This window comes from Zootermopsis nevadensis, unplaced genomic scaffold (assembly GCF_977971745.1).
Source record: "Zootermopsis nevadensis isolate Lab colony 2312 unplaced genomic scaffold, Znev_1.0 Znev_ptg000061l, whole genome shotgun sequence".
NCBI classification, from domain to species: domain Eukaryota; kingdom Metazoa; phylum Arthropoda; class Insecta; order Blattodea; family Termopsidae; genus Zootermopsis; species Zootermopsis nevadensis.
Genome location: NW_028259192.1, coordinates 3,548,439 through 3,574,547, shown reverse-complemented (window position 1 = coordinate 3,574,547; position 26,109 = coordinate 3,548,439). Strand labels below are relative to the sequence as shown.

At 40.6% G+C, this 26,109-nt stretch overlaps 1 protein-coding gene across 4 annotated transcripts in view; it reads left to right on the top strand.

Annotated features, from left to right (window-relative positions):
• LOC110835936 (uncharacterized) overlaps positions 1-26,109 on the top strand; it is a 221,932-nt gene that overhangs the window by 77,310 nt on the left and 118,513 nt on the right. For all 4 annotated transcript variants that reach the window (XR_015532663.1, XM_087340734.1, XM_087340735.1 and 1 more), the window contains exons 2-3: positions 2,088-2,173; positions 2,911-2,964. The gene's annotated coding sequence lies outside the window, so the exon portion shown is untranslated. The remainder of the gene's footprint in view (positions 1-2,087; positions 2,174-2,910; positions 2,965-26,109) is intronic.

Genomic DNA, 26,109 nt, shown 5'->3' with positions numbered 1-26,109 from the left:
AATTGTAGAAGGAAGGTTATCACTTTGACAATATTTAATTTTGGTCTCACTTTTCATTAATTTTTCTTAGCAAGAACTGGTTTGTATTTACGTGTTTCTATGCTTCTGTCTTCGTGGTTAACGTTACGTTTGGAGGTAGGATGAATGGGAAAAGTATGTTCCTCTTATGCGTTGGTTTACAACCAAAACCGACTTTAAAGTCGACCGCCTTGAGAACCTCAATTTTAAAAATTTGTCGATGAATTTTCGAACCAGCCACATATTTGGCAGTTGGCGGAAGATATTATTAGTACATTGTCAGTTTCCATTACGAGGTAAATTATTATTGTTTTTTAATATAAATAATACGCACTGTATTTTGTCCCAGATGGAATAAATACCTTATGATAAACCTCCGCTGTCAAAGAATTGTAGTAAAGTTTCAGAATTAATTGTGATTTTGAAAATTCCACATGGCATGCTTTATTTTAAAAGTGAAAAAGAACTGCGTTAAATCACTGATTTAAAAAGAAATTGTGGCTTGATCTTAAATTATCACTGACCGAATAATCTATGTTTATAGAGGGACATTTACTACTCTTTATGATTTGTACGACTGATCGGAGGTTTGCAACATAAGATTTTCATACGCCGTGTTCATCGACGTGAGTTCTTGAAAATACGCTGTTTCATCCGCGTACTCATCCCGAGATTTTCCGGCTTCGTTTTTCATTCTGGTAGCCACTAAAATGCTCTGAGGGCGTCTTTCATCCCCAAATATTCACTTACATTTGATGTATTAAGTTTTATCTTCTTTACCAAATATAAATATTGACATTCGAAGTTTCCCGTCTTTGCTGACACATCCTTTAAATATATAAGAAACTTACGTAATATCTGTACTTATGAAACAAATATTAAGCACTCTTACGGAAATCACTGTTAAACATCTAAGAATTTGATTTAAAATTTTCCTTGGCACAGAGTGGACTGCGTGAATTAGAACTCTCTCGAATGTCCTTACTAGGAAGTTCGTGTGGTCACACTCACTCAACAAGCGGCGTCAGTTTTGAGTGAAATATATTGTACCAGCTTTATTTGCCGGCTGTACGTAGCCCTGAAATGCGCCAGGAGTTGAGGCGAACCTCACACATGCAGTGAATTTATTCGCAAGTTTCTAGTGAATGTTTGTGGGTAAATTCTTCAGTGCTGGGCGGAATTTATATTCATCTTCTCGGAATGAATTTTGTTGTGTAACCTTACGAAACTTCTAAGTCCCTCTATGGGCGACATATTCAAGGAGGGACTATTTGTGGAAACAGCGTGTATCAGTCATTCTTCTGGCTGTGCTGTAAATTTATTTAAGTGCATGAACTTTAATCCTTTCTTACGGTATATTATTATTTGAATAATTTCCTTACGCAGGAGAAGAAATAATTTTTTATCTTTTTACGCGAAGAAAACAAATTACTTTTTGTTCTGAACGGGTGTAAAATGTGCTTATATAATTTGAGGAAATAATATAATTTGTAAGTGTTTTGAAGAAAGAATTTCAAGAGAATATTTTGACCCAAGAACGACAAAGCAAGAGAGTAACTCAGGTATTACACACTTAAAAGCCACTGCTAGATCAATTTATCCAGCCAAATTTGGTTTATTTATCATGCGTAATATTTATTCGTTCCTGATGAATCCTGTATTTTATTTGAATTATTTGCAAATATTTGTTAATTTTCATTTTCGGTTTCATGTTAGATTTAGGGGTCTGCATATTTGTATATCGGAGGGGGGCCTCGGAGTTGTACTTTAATTCCGCTAAATATATTCTGACCACTATACCCTTCTGTCTTCCATCTGTGTTATATGTCGACACTAATTGAACTCTTGCAGCAATATCGGGAGACGTACAAATTTCGAATATTCTCATCGTGGTATAGCCTAATTCGTTCTTACCTTAAATATTTTGGGTCCATATAATTTCTGAGTACTTTGTTTCTAAACACGTTTAATACTTTCGTCTTTCAAAGTAGGAGGTCATGGTTCATAATATGCTAAGCATAGCCGTAACAACTGTAGCTTGTTGACTAACGTGTTTACTTTCATTCCAGGGCTCGGCGTGGAACTGTACACAGGACATCCAGTTTACTGGGAGCAGCTGATTACGTCTTAGACACCTTCCAACAACTTTTACCTGGTAATTGCAGTTTGAGTAGTTATATGTTCAGGCTTTTATGATCTATTTTTGTTAAGCAAGTCAATATTAAGATCAGCTGCTGACTGTCTTATCCTTTCGGAATTTCTGGAAAATCGGTGGCCAATTTCGGCACGAAAGGAAAAACAAATCAAAACAATTATCATCGGCTTTCTGCGTTTGTGGATTCCAAAGGTTGACACGTTCTCTGCTAAGCAGTCAAGAATAGCAGAGGCAAATTTTGTTTAACTTAAAAGTTTTCTTAGCAGCGCTAGGCAACGTGGCAGATAGAACTTTATGAACCTTATATAATTTGCGCTTTGGTGTTTTTTCTTGTCTTGTGTGTAACGATAATAGCATAACGTATTTATCGTGGTTTATACGTTTATAGAATGCGTCAGAGAATATCAATGACCAGTAATATGGTCGGTATAGAGAAAGGTTATAAGACTATGAATTTATGGAAAAGTTGCATTTCGGTGTGCCGTTATCTGTACGAGCCACATGAAAATTTATGATGCGCGTTCTGGTTGCCGTGTATTGAGGTTAATGAGCAGCTGAAAAGCTCAACCGGGGTCAGAGTGAGAATCAGCATCGATAGAATCGATTATCAGTCGCGGAAAGAAGGGATTCGAGAAATCGATGTATTCTGGTGGTTTTCAATCTGAGAGTTAGTGGATGAGTCAGTCTGTTACTTTGCTTTTCGATTGTTAACGAAAAATATTTGTTTGTCTTTGCAGGCGGTGAGAAGAAGTAACATCGTTCTTCCCTAGAGCAAAGTCGCGTGGTAAAAGGTAGGAACAGCCTTACGTACAGCTTCGTTGTGTCGGGGTTCTTTCCATATAGATCGCATTCCTGGGCTGTGAAGCCATTAGAATCCTTCGTTAACTGTATTACGAAATTTATTTGCACAAACAGTGACCTTGAAATGAAGAGCTCATAATATGTGTAAGCTTTATCGTCCGGATAGCATTATCGAAGCACGATAGTTAAAGGTAGGGCGATTTGGATTCGAAGCAGATGCTACGAGGCGCGTCCACAAAGTACGTTTCCCCCTCGTCCCACAGCTAGCAAACCTTATATTGCGCGAAGCGACTGTGCGTACGTGATAGAGCAATGATGTAGCATGGCGCATGCACTAACGGTACTTCCCGCGTTCTCACAGTAGCATCGTTGCAGCTGTTGAAGAGGGAGGTTCTTATTCCAGCTCCCGCCGACTGTGAAGAGCCGTCAGTGATAACGCTAGGCCGCACACGGCTCGACGGACAGCACGTCTCCTGCAGGAGTTCAGCTGGGAGGTGTTTAATCATTCACCCTACAGCCCGGACCTCGCTCCCAGTGATTTCCATCTTTTCCTACACCTCAAGAAATTCCTGTCCGGTCAGCGTCAGCGTTTTGAGAATGACAGAGAGGCGGAGATGGTTGTCACACAGTGGTTCCAATCCCAGGCGGCAGACTTCTACGACACAGGTATTCAAAAGTTGGTCCCACGGTATGACAAATGTCTCAATTCCGGTGGCGAATATGTTGAAAAATAGCTGGACACTTGCTGTATCTGTTGCAATAAATATTTCCATGAAATTGTGTTTTGTTTCTGTAAACGGCCCCAGGGAAACTTACTTTGTGGACGAGCCTCGTATAACCAGAATGAATTTTAACTTATCGGCAAGTTTAAACACCACAAAATTTCTTCCTTGTCGTGAGACATTGATTTCATTGGCGACTGCGAAATATCATCGGATGCGTTTGGAACACTGTGTCAACATGTGGTACGTGTCTGAAGAAATTTTATAAGAATCTTGAGGCACTGCGTCTTGACGCTCTCCAAACTAAGACACCCTTGCAGATGGTTTATCGTAACATTCGGTTTCATCTTTTATAATTCTGTGTGGATTTATTCTTCGTTTTCCTTGTGTCGAATAAAAGTAAGTTTGTGACCGTCTCAGAAAAAAATACTTCAACCGAGGACTTCCTATTCATTTATATAGCTCGTACGTCATATTTCCATATGGACTTCGACATTCAAGAACACACATGCTGGAAATGTTGTTACTTTATTTGGAACAGGTAGCTAAAATGAAGTTAATCCTCGAGTCTACATTTCATATTCAAACCCATTCAACAAAAATTCTTCTCCCGTGATAACGAAATATCTCTGCATGTCCTTACATCACCTTCCAGTTTCAGTAGATGTACATCACGTGTTCTGTGACAGAGTTCCTAATACAGGGTTAGTCTAAATGATGTTACCAATTTTAAAGACATACTACTCACGTTTAATGAAATTCAGAAGCAAAAAAATTGGTACCCATGGAAAGAGAAACTCTCCAAGTTTTTTTTCATTTTAGTACATCACAGGTGTTCAATGTGAGCCCCTTTTTGTAACTCGGCACACATCGAGCCTGTTGTCGAGTTTCTCCCAGACACGTTACAGCATATCATGATCGATTGCTTCAATGGCTGCCTCTTACGAATTGTATGCCCACTGGGTGTATCTGCCGCAAAACTTAGTTCAGAAACGCCGTTGCACACTAATAACAGACCTTTGAACGTGGAAATCCAGGACACAAAAGGCTACCCTGTCTTCGATGGCAGCCATTTTCTCTCATATCGCCCCTGGCGGCGAACAGTGTTACTACGCGGCCACGAAGTATACCAACATAAACTTGGAGAGTTTCTCTTTCCATCGGTACCAATTTTGTGCATCTGAATTTCATTAAACGCCAGTAAGATGTTTTTTCAAATCTGGAACATCATTTAGACTAACCCTGTATATGATGATTTTTTTTGTTACTGATTAACGTGTAAGTAAACATCTCAATAATCACAGCCTCAAATCGCTTCAGTTTTTTCAGGAACAAGACATTTTTCTTTTTAATTTAAGCAGAGAACAAACGTTGCAGGAGATGGGATCTTGTGTCATCCTGTAGTAACAGCGTGTATTGATTAGAGCCCGTTCCTCGATGGCCCGAGTCGTCGGCTGTGCCAAGTTGAACAGTGGGATCGTCCTAGAAGAAACTGAAAGCAAAGAGGAACTGAGACGGAAAAAATGCATAGATTTCCTTTTAGTGTTTGTGTCTTGTTGCAAGAAAGGAAGGAGACGCTTCTGTATCAGTTTTCACAAGAGGGCGTTTTACAAAGGGTAGCGCTGCTGGATACCAAGGACACTCAGACAGTCCCCCTTTTGTTAGCGATTATTACTCCATCGTATTCAACAGATTGCAGATTCGAATCTCGGATCGGAATCTCCCATCCCGACTAAACTACTCTTGAGTTCCTTCAACAAATATTGCAGTATTTACTTCAAGATAGGTCACGTCCTTACATATTTCAAATTTATCATTCTTTTCCTGCTGTTTTACACTGTTTGCCTTATGCAGTCGAAAAAGGTTTGTTAATTAGAACAGAGGGGCAAGTCAGTAAAACGCTGTGGCTTTAAAAGACGGGGCAGTGAGCAGCACCGAGTGAGTTATCTGAATGCGTGCAGAATCGAAATGGCTTTTCCGAGAAGTCATTTCAGGTGACATTGCTTCGTTCCTTTGTCTTTTGTTCCTGCATCCAGTTAGGCCAACGTGCCTTAAGGACTTTCCATCCGGCCTTCACGTATTGGGCACCACAGTCATTTTATGTTAGAGTTAATTCTGGAACTATGAACCCTTAGAATCTCGGGAGGGCTCCTTAGGTAGGGGTGCGATCCACTTCAAGGAACTCATCGACAAAGGACAGCGTAAAACAGAACAAGTAAGGAAATGCAAGAGTGGCGTAACAATTCGAGCGCAGTCATTATAATGTGAGCGTTATAAACTGTGGAGAATTTTTTTTTTTAAATTTATTACGTGGTTCTTTAGGTTAGTTGATGAACAGAAGAATTAAAATGCAGGTATATTTATTCTTCATGACATTAAATCATTGGTGTTCCCGATTCTATAAACCCTCTCGTTTAGTAGTCTTTATTTACATTTTTTATATATTGTTTAAATCTTGTCCGTCTAATCACAATAAATTCTTATTAAATATTAAAATATTACAATAATTAACATTGAAAATATTTAAAATATTAAATGATGTTCTTTATCGAAATATTCGATTTACATTAGATCATGATGGTCTAATGTAAATCAAAATATTTCGAATATTTTAAATGTTAATTATTGTAATATTTTAATATTTAATAAGAATTTATTGTGATTAGACGGACAAGATTTAAACAATATATATTTATTATATCACAATATGACGCAACTTTACTATCTCATTACATTTTTTTCGTCACATATTCTTGCTATCCGTACGATGTGATTTTAAATCTTGACTAGAACTTATAAATATATTATTTTAAATTAGTTTTCAATGTAGGATCTAAGAAACGCCAATTGTCAACATCAACCACTATTTATTTTCGTCCAGTAATGTGTTTTTACGTCACTATCATAACATCAATTTTGTGACAATGTTTACCAACAGAAGGAAAAACAATCATCAGTAGTGCGTCCCACTAGATTACAAAAGGTATCCGTTGTTGCAAATCTAGAAATGATTTATTTTTGTGGCGTTAAGAATTTTTCGTATCAACAAATCTTTCGAACGAAAGAAAAATACTTGATGAATTTCGATGTAATCCCATTAGTCGCTTTGAACACGCCCATTCGATATTTCAGTACTTTTGGCATTCCAATCTTAGAACTTCTGGTGTTACACGCTGAACTGCGTCTCTGATTCTTTGCTGAAAATTATCCTGGTGGATGGATTTTCGCCTATAAATAATCCAATTAATTCTAGTAATGCGTAAGTTTCAGAGGAGTGTGGTGGCCGAGGTTTTTTAACGTCTTACGTGTTGGAAAATGCTTCTCTAGACAGTTACGAATAATGTTTTATGTGGTGGAATGCTATGTGTTGTCGCATGTTGAAGACAAAGCAATCTCAAGTTTATGTAGAAATACTTCTCTACGCAGATGTTGTCCGTGAAAGTTTAGATGCGGATTTTCTAAGGACATGGACTGGAATCCATGCTCAGTTCAGTGTAGAATCTTACCTATGGAATTTCGTCGAAAGGTTACATCGGGTGTGAAAGTCGGTGACACGGATGATTTGAAACACGCTGTTGACTTTGTAACTGCAGATGTTCGAACTTGGTCGTTGCGGGGAATGGAAATCGGATAAGGCATGCGTAGAAATAAGGATGGACCTGAAAATGAAAAAAACTATAAACTAGTTCCGGGAGATTTTCCCCATTTAAAGAACATATTACTCACTTGTTGTCATATATATTTAAGACAAATTGCTACGTAGGATTTGAGGTTTTACACGGTTGTGAGTCTGAAGAAAGTAATGTCATACAACGAGAAAGATTACCGTCTCACCCAACATGTCCGGAGAGACGGCCCGCACAAAGACATTTTGAGCAACGCTGGCTGTCGCTTTTCCACCGTAGTTTATCGTCTAACTTCTGCCCGTTTTCCATCCGTCCGGCTCACATGCATTTGATTACAGTTTCGTGTACTCAACTTCTAAACCTCGGGGACTACAGAACGCACCGCGCCATAATAATTTTCCAGACGTTCTGCACGCCTTGAAGTTAATTCAGGCCCTGAGCTGACTTGCAGTTGCTTTGCAATAAATTCTTTAATTCTAAGATGGCTGTCTTCTGCGTTGTCGCGTCGTGTAATCTGGTAGATGTTTATTAGCGTTTCGGAGGTCCTAACTGCCTCCGTCATGAGTCATCGTTCCGATGATGGAGACAGTCAGGACCTCTGAAATGTTGGTAAACTTCTACCATACTCGGCGCTACAACCAAAAACATACCTATCTTCGAATTCACCGCCGTGAGAATCTCAAATCCTACTTGATCCTTGAATTCTATTCTTTGTCGTCATTATTTATTTGTTCCATGCCTGCATCCCTCACACTCACTCACTCTGTGGTGCAGGATATTCTTTGAGAAGTCGATTCTTACACGATTTGTTCAAAGAACCCTAAGGTTCATCACCGTGTTCACGAAATCCCGCTATTGGACTCTATTCTGTGTCAGTTGCATCCATCGATTCCTACCTCTTAATGCGTTCCTCCCACCTACGTCTTTGTCTTCCCAGCGGTCTCCTGCCTCCAGGCCTCCAAACGAATACCTTGTAAACATTCCTCCTCTCCCCTCGCATGTCTCATGTCCCACCTACCTCTTCCTACTCGATTTAATCACCCTAACAATTTCAGGTGAGGAGTAAAGGCCGTGAAGCTCATTATTATGCAATTTTCTCCATGATCCGTCTCCCCCTTTCAGGTCCAAATACCTTCCTTTGCCTGCATCCCTTGTCGCATTTGACTTTAGCACATCCGTCGGAAAAGGACACGTGTTCTGAAATACCGTTCCGATTGAGAGGAGATGTTTCTGTGCCGCGGAATCCAGACACAACATTGCCCACAGAAGCTGTTCATTCCACGCTTTTCCGTTCACTTGGCCTCTTGGAGTCTTGCGGGGTTGTCTTCCAGAATTGTGTGTCACATGTAATATAACGATATTTGTAGTTGTAGGTAAATACCAATGCTTCGGAGTAACGTTTTATCTACTTCAGGGCTGTGAAGGTAGAGAAGATATTATTTTAAAACTCTTATCCATTTACTAGTCCACAACGTTACCATCCAATAGACCAGTGGTATTAAACCTCTTTTGTTCGCGTATCCCCAGATATAATTTCTCTTCAAATTTGTACCCCCAAAGTTGTTGGTGTATAATTCAAGTTATATATAATATATAATCTACATCTAAAATAAATTAAATGAATTACATTACTGATTATTCAGTGTTTATCATAAAATAATTTTTTTTTTTAAATTTCACATACCCCCTAAGATGTCTTCACGTACCCCCAGATATAATTTCTCTTCAACTTTCTACCCCCAAAGTTGTTGGTGTACAATTCAAGTTATACATAGTATATAATCTACATCTAAAATAAATTAAATAAATTACATTACTGATTATTCAGTGTTTATCATAAAATAATATTTTTTTTTAAATTTCACGTACCCCCTAAGATGTCTTCGCGTACCCCAGGTTGAATACCACTGCAATAGACCATCGACATCCTTACTGCCCCTAGAGCCTCATGTCTCACCTTGACCCCTTGTTTACTGACGTTTAAGCATGATTTGACTTTTCGTGTCTGTCACGTGTTAGAAGTCCATCCTTTAATTTCCGCAATGAATTGATTCGTCTTTGACAGGTTTAGGTGTCACGCAAGAAGAATATTGCTCTACCAGACGGTCCAGGCGACTTCTATATAACACGAAGTGAAATCTGGCATCACGTTACATTGATTACGCGTCTTTTGTGCCTTGGATACATTACACTTCCTGCCAAATGTATCCTAAATCGTGACTTGGTCTCTACGTGTGATTTATGGCGGTTGTCCAAATTGATTTTCCTCGAATTTATATCACTCCTTGCAACTCGGTCTACGAACTCTTCGACCGTTGACAAGACTTTCTTTCTATCTGCAAATTCCGAATGTTCCCTGCTGAAATAGAAGAGAATCATCACGCACGTACGAAACATTCACGTGAGAGTAGCAGTAGATTGCAGGCGAAGAATTATTCGTTCACTCTCACCTACTTATTTGCATACTGACAAAAGAAACGAGCTAATATTTTATACAGTTGTAACCAAAATTCATTTCACCATTCGTTTTTTATTCTTTGTCTGTTAATTTGTCTGTCGGAAACTGATAGTTAAGAAAACAGCTTCAATTCAGAGGGCCTTGACTTTGCATTGCAAACAGATCAGTAAATTTAATGTACAGTCATGAAAATATTCTTTCGAACTGTATATATCACGTGTTCTTAATCCCTTCTTTGAGCACTTTGAATTAGTAACTACGCGATATAATGCGAGTTAGTTCTGCTGCGTGTGTACGTGGTCGTGGGATCGAATCTTTTCAAGTGAAATGTTTCGTCTTATGCAGATGCCATGCTGTTGTTTTAAATTTTAGAAAAAATCACTGTATGAAAGTTTTGCATTTTTTCTAAATTTTATTGTATTATTGTAAGTGGCGCTAGTGTTGGTCCCACCTCAGACGTTTGTTTGTCCGCCATATCGATATTACCAATTGTAGTAAATTAAGAGGATTTCTGTCTTCTGGGTTGTTGCGCCGTGTAGTCTGGTCGATGTTAACCAACGTTTCGGAGGTCATACTGCCTCCATCATCAGAGTATGAAGATTTCTGTCTTCTGGGTTGTTGCGCTGTGTAGTCTGGTCGATGTTTACCAACGTTTCGGAGGTCATACTGCCTCCATCATCAGGTCGATGAGTATGAAGATTTCTGTCTTCTGGGTTGTTGCGCTGTGTAGTCTGGTCGATGTTAACCAACGTTTTGGAGGTCATACTGCCTCCATTATCAGAGTATGAAAATTTCCGTCTTCTGGGTTGTTGCGCTGTGTAGTCTGGTCGATGTTTACCAACGTTTCGGAGGTCATACTGCCTCCATCATCAGAGTATGAAGATTTCCGTCTTCTGGGTTGTTGCGCTGTGTAGTCTGGTCGATGTTAACCAACGTTTCGGAGGTCATACTGCCTCCATCATAAGAGTATGAAGATTTCCGTCTTCTGGGTTGTTGCGCTGTGTAGTCTGGTCGATGTTTACCAACGTTTCGGAGGTCATACTGCCTCCATCATCAGAGTATGAAGATTTCTGTCTTCTGGGTTGTTGCGCTGTGTAGTCTGGTCGATGTTAACCAACGTTTCAGAGGTCATACTGCCTCCATCATCAGGGCGATTCATCGCGCGAGGAGACCAGAAATTGGTAAGAAAATTTAGTTGGAATACTTGACGGGAACGGGTCCCAGGGAAACATGTAAGATGATATTAAGCTATGTCTCCCACATGGACAGGATTCAGGTGATTTATGTAGGTTCCAGTAGCTCGCTATTATGAACACGATAATGAACCTTAATGACGAATAATCGAAGTTCACGCTCAGCTTGAAATGTTGGTTTCGCCAACACAGTTTAGGTTCCTGGGTTTAATAATGTTAGCGACCTTCGCATTGTCAGTACGTATTCGCAATTACGGAGACTCGGGTACAGTTATGGCTTTGTACACTATTTTATCATTTGTTTCCACTTTTCCTTCTACATTATGTTGTTTGTGACAAATAATAAGTAACCTAACATAAAAGTCATAATGTGTTTTTAATTTCCGTGTGTGTACACTTTTGTTATTGCACAGGACACTTTGTGGCTTGTACTTTGTATCTTTAAGGTGAAGAGGTCGTGTTGATATCTGCAAGGGCACGGCTAGACAGAAGAACGTTTGTCAAAAGAAAGACTGAACACGTTTTTTTTTAAGAAAGTGGCCACTTGAGTGCTTGAGCGATGTTGCTAAGCGGCAGATTTCTTTGTGATAAAACCGCGAATATTTGTCTTCTGGAAGCAAATTACGTTGCCTACGTTTCTGAGCTTCATTCTTCACAGCTTAAATGGAAAGGAAAAATATGGCGACCGCGCGATGGGTATGAACATTTAATTTGATAACTTTATCTGAAGCAATGGAATAAAATGTTCCGGCGTTTTAAAAAAAATGGCTTACGAGTAGAAATTTCTCCCTTTTTTATGAACCCCGAAGGTTTTGACACCGTTTTCATGAGGGTTTAACACCCGAAACGTTATTACCCATTTTAAAAAAGACCATCTAGCGGCTGGTTATGACTAGTGGTATTTTCCTTATGCATTCTGTGAACAGTACGAGTCTTAAAGCTCCACAGGATGCATTTTTCTCCCTTATCGTCTTACTCCCTCTTTTAGGTTCAAGTAATCTTTCTGATCCTCTGTTTTCAAGCATACAAATTTAACGATGTCCTTACTGTGACAAACCAAATTTCACACAAATGGAATAGTTTCGGTTTTCATGTTTATTCCAGTGTCGTGAAAATTTCATTTGTGCTGATAACGTTTGGCGTAAAGGGCGTTTGTACGACCAACCACAATATGAATTTATATTTCACTGACCTTTGAATCAGTTGAAAGCTTTGATAGTATTGGGAAATTATGTTTCGTTTTTGAATACGATATATGCAATTTACATTGTGACATATGTCTACTGCAGATAAACTTTGCTAATATGTTATTTGAAATTTGATAAGAGAGTCTAAGATAATGAGTTCTCTGAAATGATAACGAAAGCTTTCAGCCAAGACCTAACAAACTGATTATGTTTTGCCTTCAAGGCACGAATAATGTGTTATGGCTTTTGTCTGTGGCTTTCTAACACTTACGTCAACACTAATTGACTGATAGCGACGCTGTGGTATCGTACGTGGTTAACGACGAGCTGTTCATTCGGCTTGACGTAGCTGACACAGTGCGCCGAGCATCTCTTGTCAGACGGCAAGGACACAGCTCGAATAGCACTTTGGAATCTGCTCGATTGGTAGTTCAGGATCCATACTTAAGCATTGCCATCAAATGGTAACCACATACAGCGATCGAGTAGTGCGTTTGAAATAACTAATGCAAATTGTAACTTCACCTTGTCCACGGTATTGCAGTTCTCTGTTCGGTATTTCAAATACGTCTGTTGCATGGCGAAACACAAGGAGATCGAGTGTCGTATTGGAGCCCGGACTTACTGTTCGTTGGTGTGTCGGTTGGAGTGTGGAATATAACATACACGCGCCTGCCTAAGCATTCCGTCAGTTCATTACAAGGAGCGAAATAAACTCAATTGAAATAAATGTTCTTGAACACCTAAGAATCAGTTGAAGATTTCTGTCTTCTGGGTTGTTGCGCTGTGTAGTCTGGTCGATGTTAACCAACGTTTCAGAGGTCATACTGCCTCCATCATCAGGGCGATGAGTATGAAGATTTCTGTCTTCTGGGTTGTTGCGCTGTGTAGTCTGGTCGATGTTAACCAACGTTTCAGAGGTCATACTGCCTCCATCATCAGGGCGATGAGTATGAAGATTTCTGTCTTCTGGGTTGTTGCGCTGTGTAGTCTGGTCGATGTTAACCAACGTTTCAGAGGTCATACTGCCTCCATCATCAGGGCGATGAGTATGAAGATTTCTGTCTTCTGGGTTGTTGCGCTGTGTAGTCTGGTCGATGTTAACCAACGTTTCAGAGGTCATACTGCCTCCATCATCAGGGCGATGAGTATGAAGATTTCTGTCTTCTGGGTTGTTGCGCTGTGTAGTCTGGTCGATGTTTACCAACGTTTCGGAGGTCATACTGCCTCCGTCATCAGGGCGGTGAGTATGAAGATTTATGTCTTCTGGGTTGTTGCGCTGTGTAGTCTGGTCGATGTTTACCAACGTTTCAGAGGTCATACTGCCTCCATCATCAGGGCTTGGTTAACATCGACCAGACTACACAGCGCAAGAACCCAGAAGACAGAAATCTTCATACTCATCGCCCTGATGATGGAGGCAGTATGACCTCTGAAACGTTGGTTAACATCGACCAGACTACACAGCGCAACAACCCAGAAGACAGAAATCTTCATACTCACCGCTGTGAAAACCTCAAATCTTACAAGAATCAGTTGCGTTATGTTTTGCAGTTTCGTTATTATAAGCGTTTTGACCCAAGAGTAGTGGACTGAGAAGAATTTAGATGAAACTACAAACGATAAACTTTCTAGTTTATATATTAGGGCTTTATGTGGTATTTAACCAAGAGGTTCACATCGTTTGCACTGTTGCTCGGGTGAAAACAGGAAGCCTAGATGTTCTTACGAAGATAATATCAAAATTAATCTCGTGAAAATGGATTTTGGTTCTGTGAATTTTTTTTAAATTCAGATTATGGTAGAGCCTGCTAATAGATATGCGTTAGTGGGGTTGAACTTCTGTATGTTTTACCTCAAAATTTGTATTCTCTTTTGGGTACATTTTCCCGAAATTGTAATACTTTTACCCCGAGTTTATAAATCGTGTTCCATGCTATAAAAAAAAGAAATTACGATAGTTTAAAGAAATTCGCGTTTTGTAAGGATTTCTTTAAGTACCTTAACACGTCCTTAATAATATCCAGACCCCTGTATCATGTTAATGTAACCTTTATTCCTGTCCACTGTATGACTGCATGTGAATTGTGTTATGGCACTGAGGATATCTGTCGTCTGAGCTTGTTTCCAGAGTCTCTGTTTTGTTGGGCCCCTGAACTTACTATTCTCTCTAGGGTACAAGTCAGCTTCTTAAAGATGTGTTCACTGCGACAATTTGTTCTTCGGCGTCCTCATGCATTTATCGTTCTTCTTTATTTCTTCCACTCCACGTTCCGCAAATGTACAGACAATGTCGATAGGGAAATTCCATTTCCTATTTCCCTTCTGTCACGAGTGATAAAGAGGAAGGAATGTATCCACTGCACGAACGTGAATATCCGCTCTTGGCATTCCAACTGATGCTCTGTAGCCCTTACATTTAAAAACTGCAGTTCCCAGTAGTGGCGAAGCGTCAAAGTTGACCGTGTTAGCCGTGCCAGGTCAGCTGACAGGTTAGAAAGACGAAAAATAAAAGTACTCTCTTTTACTTCGTGGTCCATCGGTACTCCATTGCATCGCAGCAGAACAGATCAGATAAAATGCATCGTTAGGCAGCTGCAGTTCCTTGAGTCCTAGCCGGAAAGCAAGCCGAAAGGCGTTTTTCCAGATGGCTGTCTTCTGGGTTCTTCCGCAGTGTACTTTGGTACACCTTGACCGACGTTTCAGAGGTCATACTGCCTCCGTCATCAGGCCGATGAGTATGAAGATTTCTGTCTTCTGGGTTGTTGCGCTGTGTAGTCTGGTCGATGTTAACCAACGTTTCGGAGGTCATACTGCCTCCATCATCAGGGTGATGAGTATGAATATTTCTGTCTTCTGGGTTCTTGCGCAGTGTACTTTGGTAGACCTTGACCGACGTTTCAGAGGTCATACTGCCTTTATTATCAGGGAGATGAGTATGAAGATTTCTGTCTTCTGGGTTCTTGCACAGTGTACTTTGGTAGACCTTGACCGACGTTTCAGAGGTCATACTGCCTCCATCATCAGGGCGATGAGTCTGAAGATTTCTGTCTTCTGGGTTGTTGCGCTGTGTAGTCTGGTCGATGTTAACCAAGCCCTGATGATGGAGGCAGTATGACCTCTGAAAAGTTGGTAAACATCGACCATACTACACGGCGCTACAACCCAGAAGACAGAAATCTTCATACTCATCGCCTTGATGATGGAGGCAGTATGACCTCCGAAACGTTGGTTAACATCGACCAGACTACACTGTGCAAGAACCCAGAAGACTGAAATCTTCATACTCATCGCCCTGATGATGGAGGCAGTATGACCTCCGAAACGTTGGTTAACATCGACCAGACTACACTGTGCAAGAACCCAGAAGACAGAAATCTTCATACTCATCGCCCTGATGATGGAGGCAGTATGACCTCTGAAACGTTGGTAAACATCCACCAGACTACACAGCGCAACAACACAGAAATATAGTCGCCATGAGAACCTGAAATCTGCCTTTTTATTTTTTGTTTTTGTATTTGTTATTCGGGTCAACACAGCGAAATGAACGCTGTGCCCTTGGCGTCTGTGAAATATTACCGGCTTAAAAACATATTTACGTTTAGCGCATTTTTGAGCTGTGAAAAAAACAAACTTTCGCTAGTTAGAAAATTCAATTATGCAAAACGTTTGTCAGACCCATTTCAGTTATTCAGTAGCTGTGTTACACATACCTCGCTGGAAATATTTTCTTTCAAAAGAATTTCCATTCTTTGGAGTTCTCGTTTCAGAGAAACAACTTTATTAAACATAAAGCTAATTTGTAACTTTTAAGTCGAATCCATTTAAAAGTTCTTTATTAAATTTAGGAAGGCGCATAAGGCATGCAGTTGCTCTTGACAGGCAGGTATATCCAATATTCCCACTTGTAAGTAATTTTTCCTACTGAATTAATTTAAAATAATTCTGTTTCTTTAACATTAAATATGATCTTGCAAGCAGGATTTTTTAAAACAATCCGCTTTGGAAGCGAAATGTACGTGTTCAAACATGAGGAACGAAATAGAGGTTGTGATGGAAATATAAATCTTTCAAAGAGGGATAAATCAATTGTGTGTTATCATGCGTTTTCACTCTGTTGCGTGAAGGGGGAACACTTCATGAGCGAGTTCACGTCAATCTGTCGCATCTTTCCCAGGTCCTAGGCATGACCGTAGCTCACTGTTGGAGCTCAATATTAAGCAACAATGTGAACCGATATTATTATTGGATTACATTGTCGCAACAATGACGACAGGTCATTGTTGGGACGCAACGGCAATTGAGGTTATTGTGCCCTAGGATCACATCGCAAACGTGGCCTGGGATACCATTGTTACCTCGTTGGCTAACGATATGTTCCTTCCTTGGTCTAGCGGATAGAACGCTGGCCTTGTAATCCTGGGGTCTCGGGTTCGATTCCCGGCGGCGCCCGAATTTATAACTTGTGTTGGGCAAGGCCGTGGTCTAGGCAACACGGAGTTTTCCTCCGTGGCATCCCAACAATTATTCCATTCACACACAGAAGAAGGCAATGGCAAACCACTTCTGGATTATCTGCCAAGAACGTATATGAACAGGTCCCAGTCCGAGGAAAGGATGGAAGGATCCTGTTCATATGGACCTGTCGTCAGACAGAACACTAAATAATAATAAGATGAGGTGGTCTAGCGGTTAGAACGCTAGCCTTGTAATCCTGGGGTCTCGGGGTCGATTATTGGGGGTGCCCGAATTTATTACTTGTGTTGGGCAAGGCCGTGGTCTAGGCAACACGGAGTTTTCCTCTGGGGGCTTCCCCGGTTTATCCGTGGCATCCCAACAATTACTCCATTGACACACAGAAGAAGGCAATGGCAAACCACTTCTGGATCATCTGCCAAGAACGTATATGAACAGGTCCCAGTCCGAGAAAAGGATGGAAGGATCCTGTTCATATGGACCTGTCGTCAGACAGAACACTAAATAATAATAAGATGAGGTGGTCTAGCGGTTAGAACGCTAGCCTTGTAATCCTGGGGTCTCGGGGTCGATTATTGGGGGTGCCCGAATTTATTACTTGTGTTGGGCAAGACCGTGGTCTAGGCAACACGGAGTTTTCCTCTGGGGGCTTCCCCGGTTTCTCCGTGGCATCCCAACAATTACTCCATTGACACACAGAAGAAGGCAATGGCAAACTACTTCTGGATCATCTGCCAAGAACGTATATGAACAGGTCCCAGTCCGAGGAAAGGATGGAAGGATCCTGTTCATATGGACCTGTCGTCAGACAGAACACTAAATAATAATAAGATGAGGTGGTCTAGCGGTTAGAACGCTAGCCTTGTAATCCTGGGGTCTCGGGGTCGATTATTGGGGGTGCCCGAATTTATTACTTGTGTTGGGCAAGGCCGTGGTCTAGGCAACACGGAGTTTTCCTCTGGGGGCTTCCCCGGTTTCTCCGTGGCATCCCAACAATTACTCCATTGACACACAGAAGAAGGCAATGGCAAACCACTTCTGGATCATCTGCCAAGAACGTATATGAACAGGTCCCAGTCCGAGAAAAGGATGGAAGGATCCTGTTCATATGGACCTGTCTTCAGACAGAACACTAAATAAATAAATGTTCCTTCGAGCCATGATTATCAATAAATCGATTTGTTATGGCGTGAAAAACATCTTTGGACTCTAAGCAGTACACTTAGCAGTTATTTATTAGTCTTTTGTTTTACTTGTCTGTCAAATAATAATAAATGTAATGATCTTTATAATAAAATACATAAATAATTACGTTCAGACTTTCAGTAATAGTGTTACCTACTTATCAGAACCACACTTTCAGATTTAGTAGCCTTTAAATTATTGTAATATGCTGTACGTTTATTTATAAGCTTACTACGTGTTTTGTAATTTTGACAGATGATTAATTTTGAATTCGAGACAGCAGAGCAAATTATTTTGTTATTGCTTCAAAACACTTATTACTCTATTCGATTTAACACGATCATTAGCCTCAAAATCTCAAAATTTAATTCCGTTCCGTTTAAAGTAATGGATATCGTTTGAGGACTCATTACGTTTTCTTAGATCAGAAATGTACAGTTTGAGCTAATGACATCATCGTTAGTTAAATAACAAATAAATAAGAATTTTTTTCTGAAAATGTTCAAGGAAGTTACTTCTTCTGAAGTTGCTGATACTGTGGCAGGTAAAATTCCAGAGACTTACATCCATTGCACTAAACTTCAATCTACCTGCAAAGTAACTCATTTAGAAAAAAAAGGAAGTTGATCTGCAAACAATCTCGCGGTTTAATAGCAATAATATCACGTGGTAAGTAATTTTAAATCCCTTCTCGCCTTGTCTTATTTCGTTTCTTTCCGTCACTTAAAAAGTCATCTGGTAGTTTTTTAAGTTGTGAATAAATTGGCTGCTGTTTCTTGAAGATACTGGATATTCAACTGAAAATCCGATCCAAGAAGGCTCTGTACCATCACTGTGTGCCTGAACACCAGCTCGATGCGTGCCCTGGAGTGTGGAGCAACCACATTACCACGAAGTATAGAATGTCTCAAAAAGATGTATACACACACGTATTGAACGATGCAAAGACATTTTAACAAATTAAACCTTTACATTTGTCACTTAATGGATTGGCAAATCCATTGTAGGTGTTAAAAATGACCACCGTTAATTTCGTGGCACAGTTGACAGCGATGAGAAACTGAAAACAAGGTTTATATTTTGTGTTATAACGTCTATACATATTTTTGAGTCATTCTGTATTCATGTTACATTTTTATTATTATTTAGTGTTCTGTCTGACGACAGGTCCATATGAACAGGATCCTTCCATCCTTTTCTCGGACTGGGACCTGTTCATATACGTTCTTGGCAGATGATCCAGAAGTGGTTTGCCATTGCCTTCTTCTGTGTGTGAATGGAGTAATTGTTGGGATGCCACGGAGAAACCGGGGAAGCCCCCGGAGGAAAACTCCGTGTTGCCTAGACCACGGCCTTGCCCAACACAAGTTATAAATTGGGGCACCGCCGGGAATCGAACCCGAGACCCCAGGATTACAAGGCCAGCGTTCTAACGGCTAGACCACCTCATCTTATTATTATTTAGTGTTCTGTCTGAGGACAGGTCCATATGAACAGGATCCTTCCATCCTTTTCTCGGACTGGGACCTGTTCATATACGTTCTTGGCAGATGATCCAGAAGTGGTTTGCCATTGCCTTCTTCTGTGTGTGAATGGAGTAATTGTTGGGATGCCACGGAGAAACCGGGGAAGCCCCCGGAGGAAAACTCCGTGTTGCCTAGACCACGGCCTTGCCCAACACAAGTTATAAATTCGGGCACCGCCGGGAATCGAACCCGAGATCCCAGGATTACAAGGCCAGCGTTCTAACCGCTAGACCACCGTGGCGGGATTCATGTTACATATATAATGATTTATAAACGACTTCACTGCATATCGATATTCTGTGTGACACAAATGCGCGTGTTAATTACGAAACATAAATAACGCTGATGGCCCTTAATGTAATATAAATTGCAGGTCTGTGTTTAGAATTTTCTGGTTTAAGTTTCAACAACTCCTTTAGTAACTGTAACGAATTTCGAGTTTAATTAAGGCGGTGATTTTATTTACCAAATAAACTGATATCAGGCCATCAGAAAGGGCTGTGTCCCACGTAATTAGTTTTTCGTGAATCGTTAAAATTAATGTCTGATATTTGATGTAGCAATGAAAGCATCAGTTCATAGCCTAGCTTTCTTGCTAAGAGATGCATGCCTTTTGCGCAGCGCGATCGTCCGATGTTTTGGTTGGATATTGATTACTTTAGGGGCTCGTAAAGTGAACCCACACGGAGTTTTCATTCTGGTAACTTCCATTTTCCTCCCGTCTGAGAACTTATTAACAGAGATTGCATATTCTGCTGTCTCTGTTATCTGCTTCGTGCGCAGTTGCTCTGTTGTTATGGCTGCAAACTGATCTTTCTCGAGAATGAATACCTCGACGCAAGAAGGAGACACGTCCCTTGCTCAGCCAAATTTTGGGATGGGAGTGAGAAAAAGCTCCCGGAACAGTCTCCCCAGTAACCGCAGGCATTCAGTTGTTTTGCGATTTTCAATTTTTATTTTATTAAATTTAACATACGCCCTCTAAGCACTCGACATCCACACACAAGTGAGGATATCAGTAAAAGTAAAAGTAAAGTTTGTCCCACTATACACCATGTAGGCGTTTGGGGGGAGTGGAGGTGTAGCTCCTCTCTTTCTTGACCTCGGCACTAGATGGGGGTGAGTGGTCAGTATCACGCCCCGGCCGGCTTTACCCCCGGGAAAGGACCCCGGTACCCATTGTAGAGGAGGCTGGGTGGGCCCCAGAGGCTAGAGGAAAAATCCTCTGTCCCCGTCGGGGATCGAACCCCGGTCGTCCAGCCCGTAGCTAGTCACTATATTGACTGAGCTATCCCGGCTCATGAGGATATCAGTAGGCTGTATAATTAAAATATTAACGATAAAAGGTTTATTAACTGAAATTTAAAACCACCAAAAGAACCAACTGATAAGATATGCCTTACGCGTTTCGACCTCAAGAGGTCTTCATCAGTGGCGTCGGGGAAATTAATACATTTAATCAAATGGTTCAAACTGGATTCAGAATTAAAAATGAAAAGGTATTTGACATTTTTTTTAAATGACACTGCACTAGATGATGATGACCTCTTGAGGTCGAAACGCGTATGGCTATAGTGTCTTATTATAGTGTTAATAGTTGTTGGTTTGCTTACTCTATATTCTAATACACTACACGGTATGCAAAGTTTTAACAATTTACTGGGTTAATGCCTGCCTGAAAATGAAACAATTTGCCCCATACGTCTTTAATTAGAGAACATCGCATATCAACTGAAGATGATCTGAAGAATTATTTAATAATGAGTTATGGGTGTTTTAGAGTATTTACTCCGAACATTTTCCTTCTTTACAGATTGATGAAACGTTTTATAGTAACTTAATAATTCCATTTCTTCTGTTTCACCGCGTTCTTTATTCGCTTAAGAATAATTATTTATTTTACACAAGCGTACGCGTCAGTAAATTGTGTTGGAAACTCCGGTTATACATTTTATGCGCCATTTTTCGAGTCTACGACCATGTGAACAGCGTAAATCAATCACTTTCCAGACGTATTTTCATAGATCTCACTTCAGTTTATCGCCGGAAGGCTCCACCGCTGCCGATAACCGAGTTGCTGTCAGCGGCCTCTAGGCGAAGTGTGTGTTGATGAGGTGAGAATCGGCCTTGCGACAAAGACCAGGAAGATAAATGCTGGCTCACGAAAACCGTGTGAATAGACACTTTAACAACGTAACGCAACAAGAGATTTCGATGTTTATATGTCGACGAGACAGCCCGCGTTCTGGCGTATGCCCGCAGCTGCTTCGATAGCATAACGCAATGATTTGTTCAGATGTAAGGCGGAGACGTTTAAGAATACGAAAATAATGTTGTACTGTAACTGCACCTTAAAATGATTAATCTTGAAATTAATTCAAAAGAATAATTTAATTATAATGACAAAAGGCCTACCACATTTCATGATAGTCCTTTATCTTGTGTGGCAATGCAAATGGTTTCAGACAGACAGATGGATTTTATTTATTTAGTGTTGTGTCTGAGGACAGGTCCATATGAACAGGATCATTCCATCCTTTTCTCGGACTGGGACCTGTTCATATACGTTCTTGGCAGATGATCCAGAAGTGGTTTGCCATTGCCTTCTTCTGTGTGTGAATGGGATGCCACGGAGAAACCGGGGAAGCCCCCGGAGGAAAACTCCGTGTTGCCTAGACCACGGCCTTGCCCAACACAAGTTATAAATTCGGGCATCCCAACAATTACTCCATTCACACACAGAAGAAGGCAATGGCAAACCACTTCTGGATCATCTGCCAAGAACGTATATGAACAGGTCCCAGTCCGAGAAAAGGATGGAAGGATCCTGTTCATATGGACCTGTCGTCAGACAGAACACTAAACAATAATAATAAATGTCTGATAGCTGAATAAGCAGGTTTAACACAGAAATGCACAGCGAGTGACGGGAGGCATATCATTAATAATAACGGTACACTCTACTGATGATTTCATGACAGTCAGCAGAACGCGGTCGGACAGACCTGAGTGGCAACGAGGAAGGTAACTATTCATAAGATAACTGGACGTGCCACAGAGCCCTATCGAATACAAGGCTTAAATGTGGTTTCCAGCTGCTAAACCGCACTCAGCTCCTGGATGTGGACGCATGCCTTCTGCACGAGCAGCGTGATTCGATATGAAGCAAACTTAATGAGGAATTCTGGCCTCGGGTCCCAATCATCAAATTCCGGTACACGACAATCAGTTGCCCCTTGTCATGCAGAGGGCCTTCCAGCTGATCTGCATGTGAACACACAACGGTGAGGAAGTGATAATTTACATTCGCTCTGTATCGGCGTGACAAGGTACTGGTGCCGTCCACAACAGAGCTCACGTGCTTACTAATCGACTAATGGCTTAATGTTTACGTTCACAACTCAGTGAGAGTTCGTGCTGGAATTTACAAAGACTTATTTCTTCTAGTCACCTAAAATTACGTTGATAATGATGTATTCAGTTAATGAAAGTCTAAATGTAGCATTGAAATGCAGCGTTGCTCATACCTTGACGTTCTGCGGTCGATCTCATTCCACTCCGGTTACATTTTCAGTAGTAATGCTTATAGCTGCAAATATGTTAATATATTTTCAAATTACTGCTTTTATATTCTTGGGAAGAGTTTATTAATTATGTACATATTTCATTTTTTTTTAAATTTTGGATATAACCTCATACATTTTCATTAACCCAAGTTTTATCTTTGTTTGCGTACAAAAAGTATTTTATGCACAATTTTATAATTATGTTTATGATGAATCTAGGATTTGCTCCAATGTTTCCTTAGTTATTGCCGTCAAACCGAAATCTAAATTGGGTTATGCACCCGCCATATTGTTTCACAGTCTGTAAATTCATAAGATAGTGTAATTGCGTCATATTGCGAATATTATATCGATTGATCGATATGGAACATGAATGATATTTTATTATCTTAATTATAAGAAATTTTAAATATTGTGATCAGACGGATTAAAATAAATAACAGTCTGTAAAGTACTTCCTTCAAATGCCTGCGTATTTTTCAAAGACCTGTTAACGTATATAATTTTAGGACCTAAAAACAGATGAGTTGGTGTCGTTTCTGTATCGTAAGTTCTGAGTTGTTAACACTACCGATTACGGGAGATTAAACAGTAAGCGGTTGGGTTGTTCGCGAACGCCATAACGTCAGTGCCAAATTTTATTAAAATTCGTCCTGCCGTTCTAGAGCTGAAAAAATGCGAACAGCCGAACAGACGCGTAATGACAAGACTGTAAAATGAGACTGCGATATTAATTGAAGGAAATTAAAGACTTTCAATGAAAATGGAAAGTGTGTTTAGACATTACAACTACTTACATTCTTTTATTACAGTATTTTCTTTAACGACATTTTAGTGTTTTCGCATGATCTGTACGAGGTGCGATCGGAAAGTTTCAAGACTGTGTCAATAGAGGGCGAACCGGATGTAGTACGAGCTTCTGCCGCTAGGGGGTGCGGCCTACATTCATAGTGAATCAGTGTGCCAGCCGGCATCATCGAATTAGCATTTGTTTCTTAGTTACGGGCGTTTTGGTAGTGCATTACACCGACCCTCCTGCGATTTCGGAATGGCGTTTGCATCAAATTTTGCCAAAGACTCGCCAAAACGGCTACGGAAACCTATGAAATGCTAAAGTAAGCATTTGGGGAGTCCGCAATGGGTCGTGCACAAACTTTTGTATGGCATTCACGTTTTAAAATGTCCGAACCTCTGTCGATGATGACGAGCGTTCTGGACGACCATCTTCGAGCACAACGCCCGAAAATGTTACGAAGATTCGGCAGGCCATTCACGAAGATCGACGTCGTACCATCAACGACTTGTGCGACATTGTTGGGATAGGCTATGGGACCTGTCAGCTGATTCTAAAGGAAGAACTCCACATGCGACGCATCATGACAACGCGCCAGCGCACACCGCCCTCAAAGTTCGGCAGTTTTTGGCCTCAAACACCATGGCCGTCATCCCGCACCCTCCTTAGCTCCGTGTGACTTCTTCCTCTTCCCAAAGATGAAAATTCAGCTAAAGGGAAGGAGATTTGAGACGATAGAAGAGATTCAGGCAGAATCGCAGATGGTGCTTGACAGGCTGACAAAGAAAGATTTCCAGGGATGCTTCCAGGCTTGGCAGCGGCGCTGGGATCGTTGTGTTCACTCCCAAGGGAACTACTTCGAGGGTGATGGATGAATTTAATACCTGAGATAAGTGTACGGGTTTTTATACGCGCAGTCTGGAAACCTTCCGATCGCACCTCGTAATAATTTTTACGTTAAAATGACCAGTAAACAGACTGTTTTGTGCGATAATCCTTCGACAAATGAGGGTTTGCGTTTGTATTCAGATCGTTAAAGTTCCTCGCCTTTTAGAGCTAGTGCCGCTCTTAACTATCATGAAAGCCTAAGTCGGTGGCTTGTTCCTTTACCGAATACAATATATATTTATTAGACTTAATACTATGAGATACAAAGCATAACACATTGCTTCATAAAGACACACCGAAATGACAATTTGGACGCATAAAGAGAGGTAATCCTCATACTTGAATTATGCTATTAGGAATACGAGGTGCGATCGGAAATTTTCAAGACTGCGCCTATAAAAACCCGTACACTTATCTCAGGTATTAAATTCATCCATCACCCTCGAAGTAGTTCCCCTGGGAGTGAACACAACGATCCCAGCGCCGCTGCCAAGCCTGGAAGCATCCCTTGAAATCTTTCTTTGTCAGCCTGTCAAGCACCATCTGCGATTCTCCTGAATCTCTTCTATCGTCTCAAATCTCCTTCCCTTTAGCTGAATTTTCATCTTTGGGAAGAGGAAGAAGTCACACGGAGCTAAGGAGGATGCTTCCAGGCTTGGCAGCGGCGCTGGGATCGTTGTGTTCACTCCCAGGGGAACTACTTCGAGGGTGATGGATGAATTTAATACCTGAGATGAGTGTACGAGTTTTTATACGCGCAGTCTTGAAACTTTCCGATCGCACCTCGTACAACGATGGGTGACGGATTACCCCTTATAGAGTGGCCAGATTTCGAAATCTTAATAGTTCGTTTTAAGGACGAGTCTCATTTGTTTTCGATGTGAAGAGTATACGTGAATCCATCTTTTGTTAATTTATTATTTGTAAGGATATTTAGTTACCCTGACAATTTCTTATTTTAATTAGTAATCGTAACTTTATTACTGAAATTCGGGACAGTTTATTGATGTAATGATGTTTGAAGATGGTTCGTACTGTCTTAATTCAACTTTCCAAGATGGTGTAAGTGATCTGTTTGTCAGTGAGAGTGGTTTCCTTGCTGAGATGTGTCGAGGACTCTCCAGGCTTCAGATAATGTAGTCACATCCCCTCGCTAAATCAATTCAAACTTCTCCCGGTGGTTCAGATAGAAAAACAAAAGTTTGCTTAATGTCTGCTCTCTTCGCATATTCATGTTGCAACAGCCAGCTTATGCGTTTCTGTCTTCTGATATATAATGGCACTCCATTTTGAACTATGCATGTATTCAAGATGCTTGAATTTTATCTTTTGCTCATACAAAGTTTATTCAGGGACAAATGAAATGTATTTCTGCTTCTTACAATTAAATGTCTTAAAGTCAAGGCCCTTGGTTTGAAACTGTGCCTCTCAACTATCAGTTTCCGATAAACAAATGAATCGGTAAAGAAGACAGACAATAACGTCCAAAACGTATATGCATGTACTTTTAGT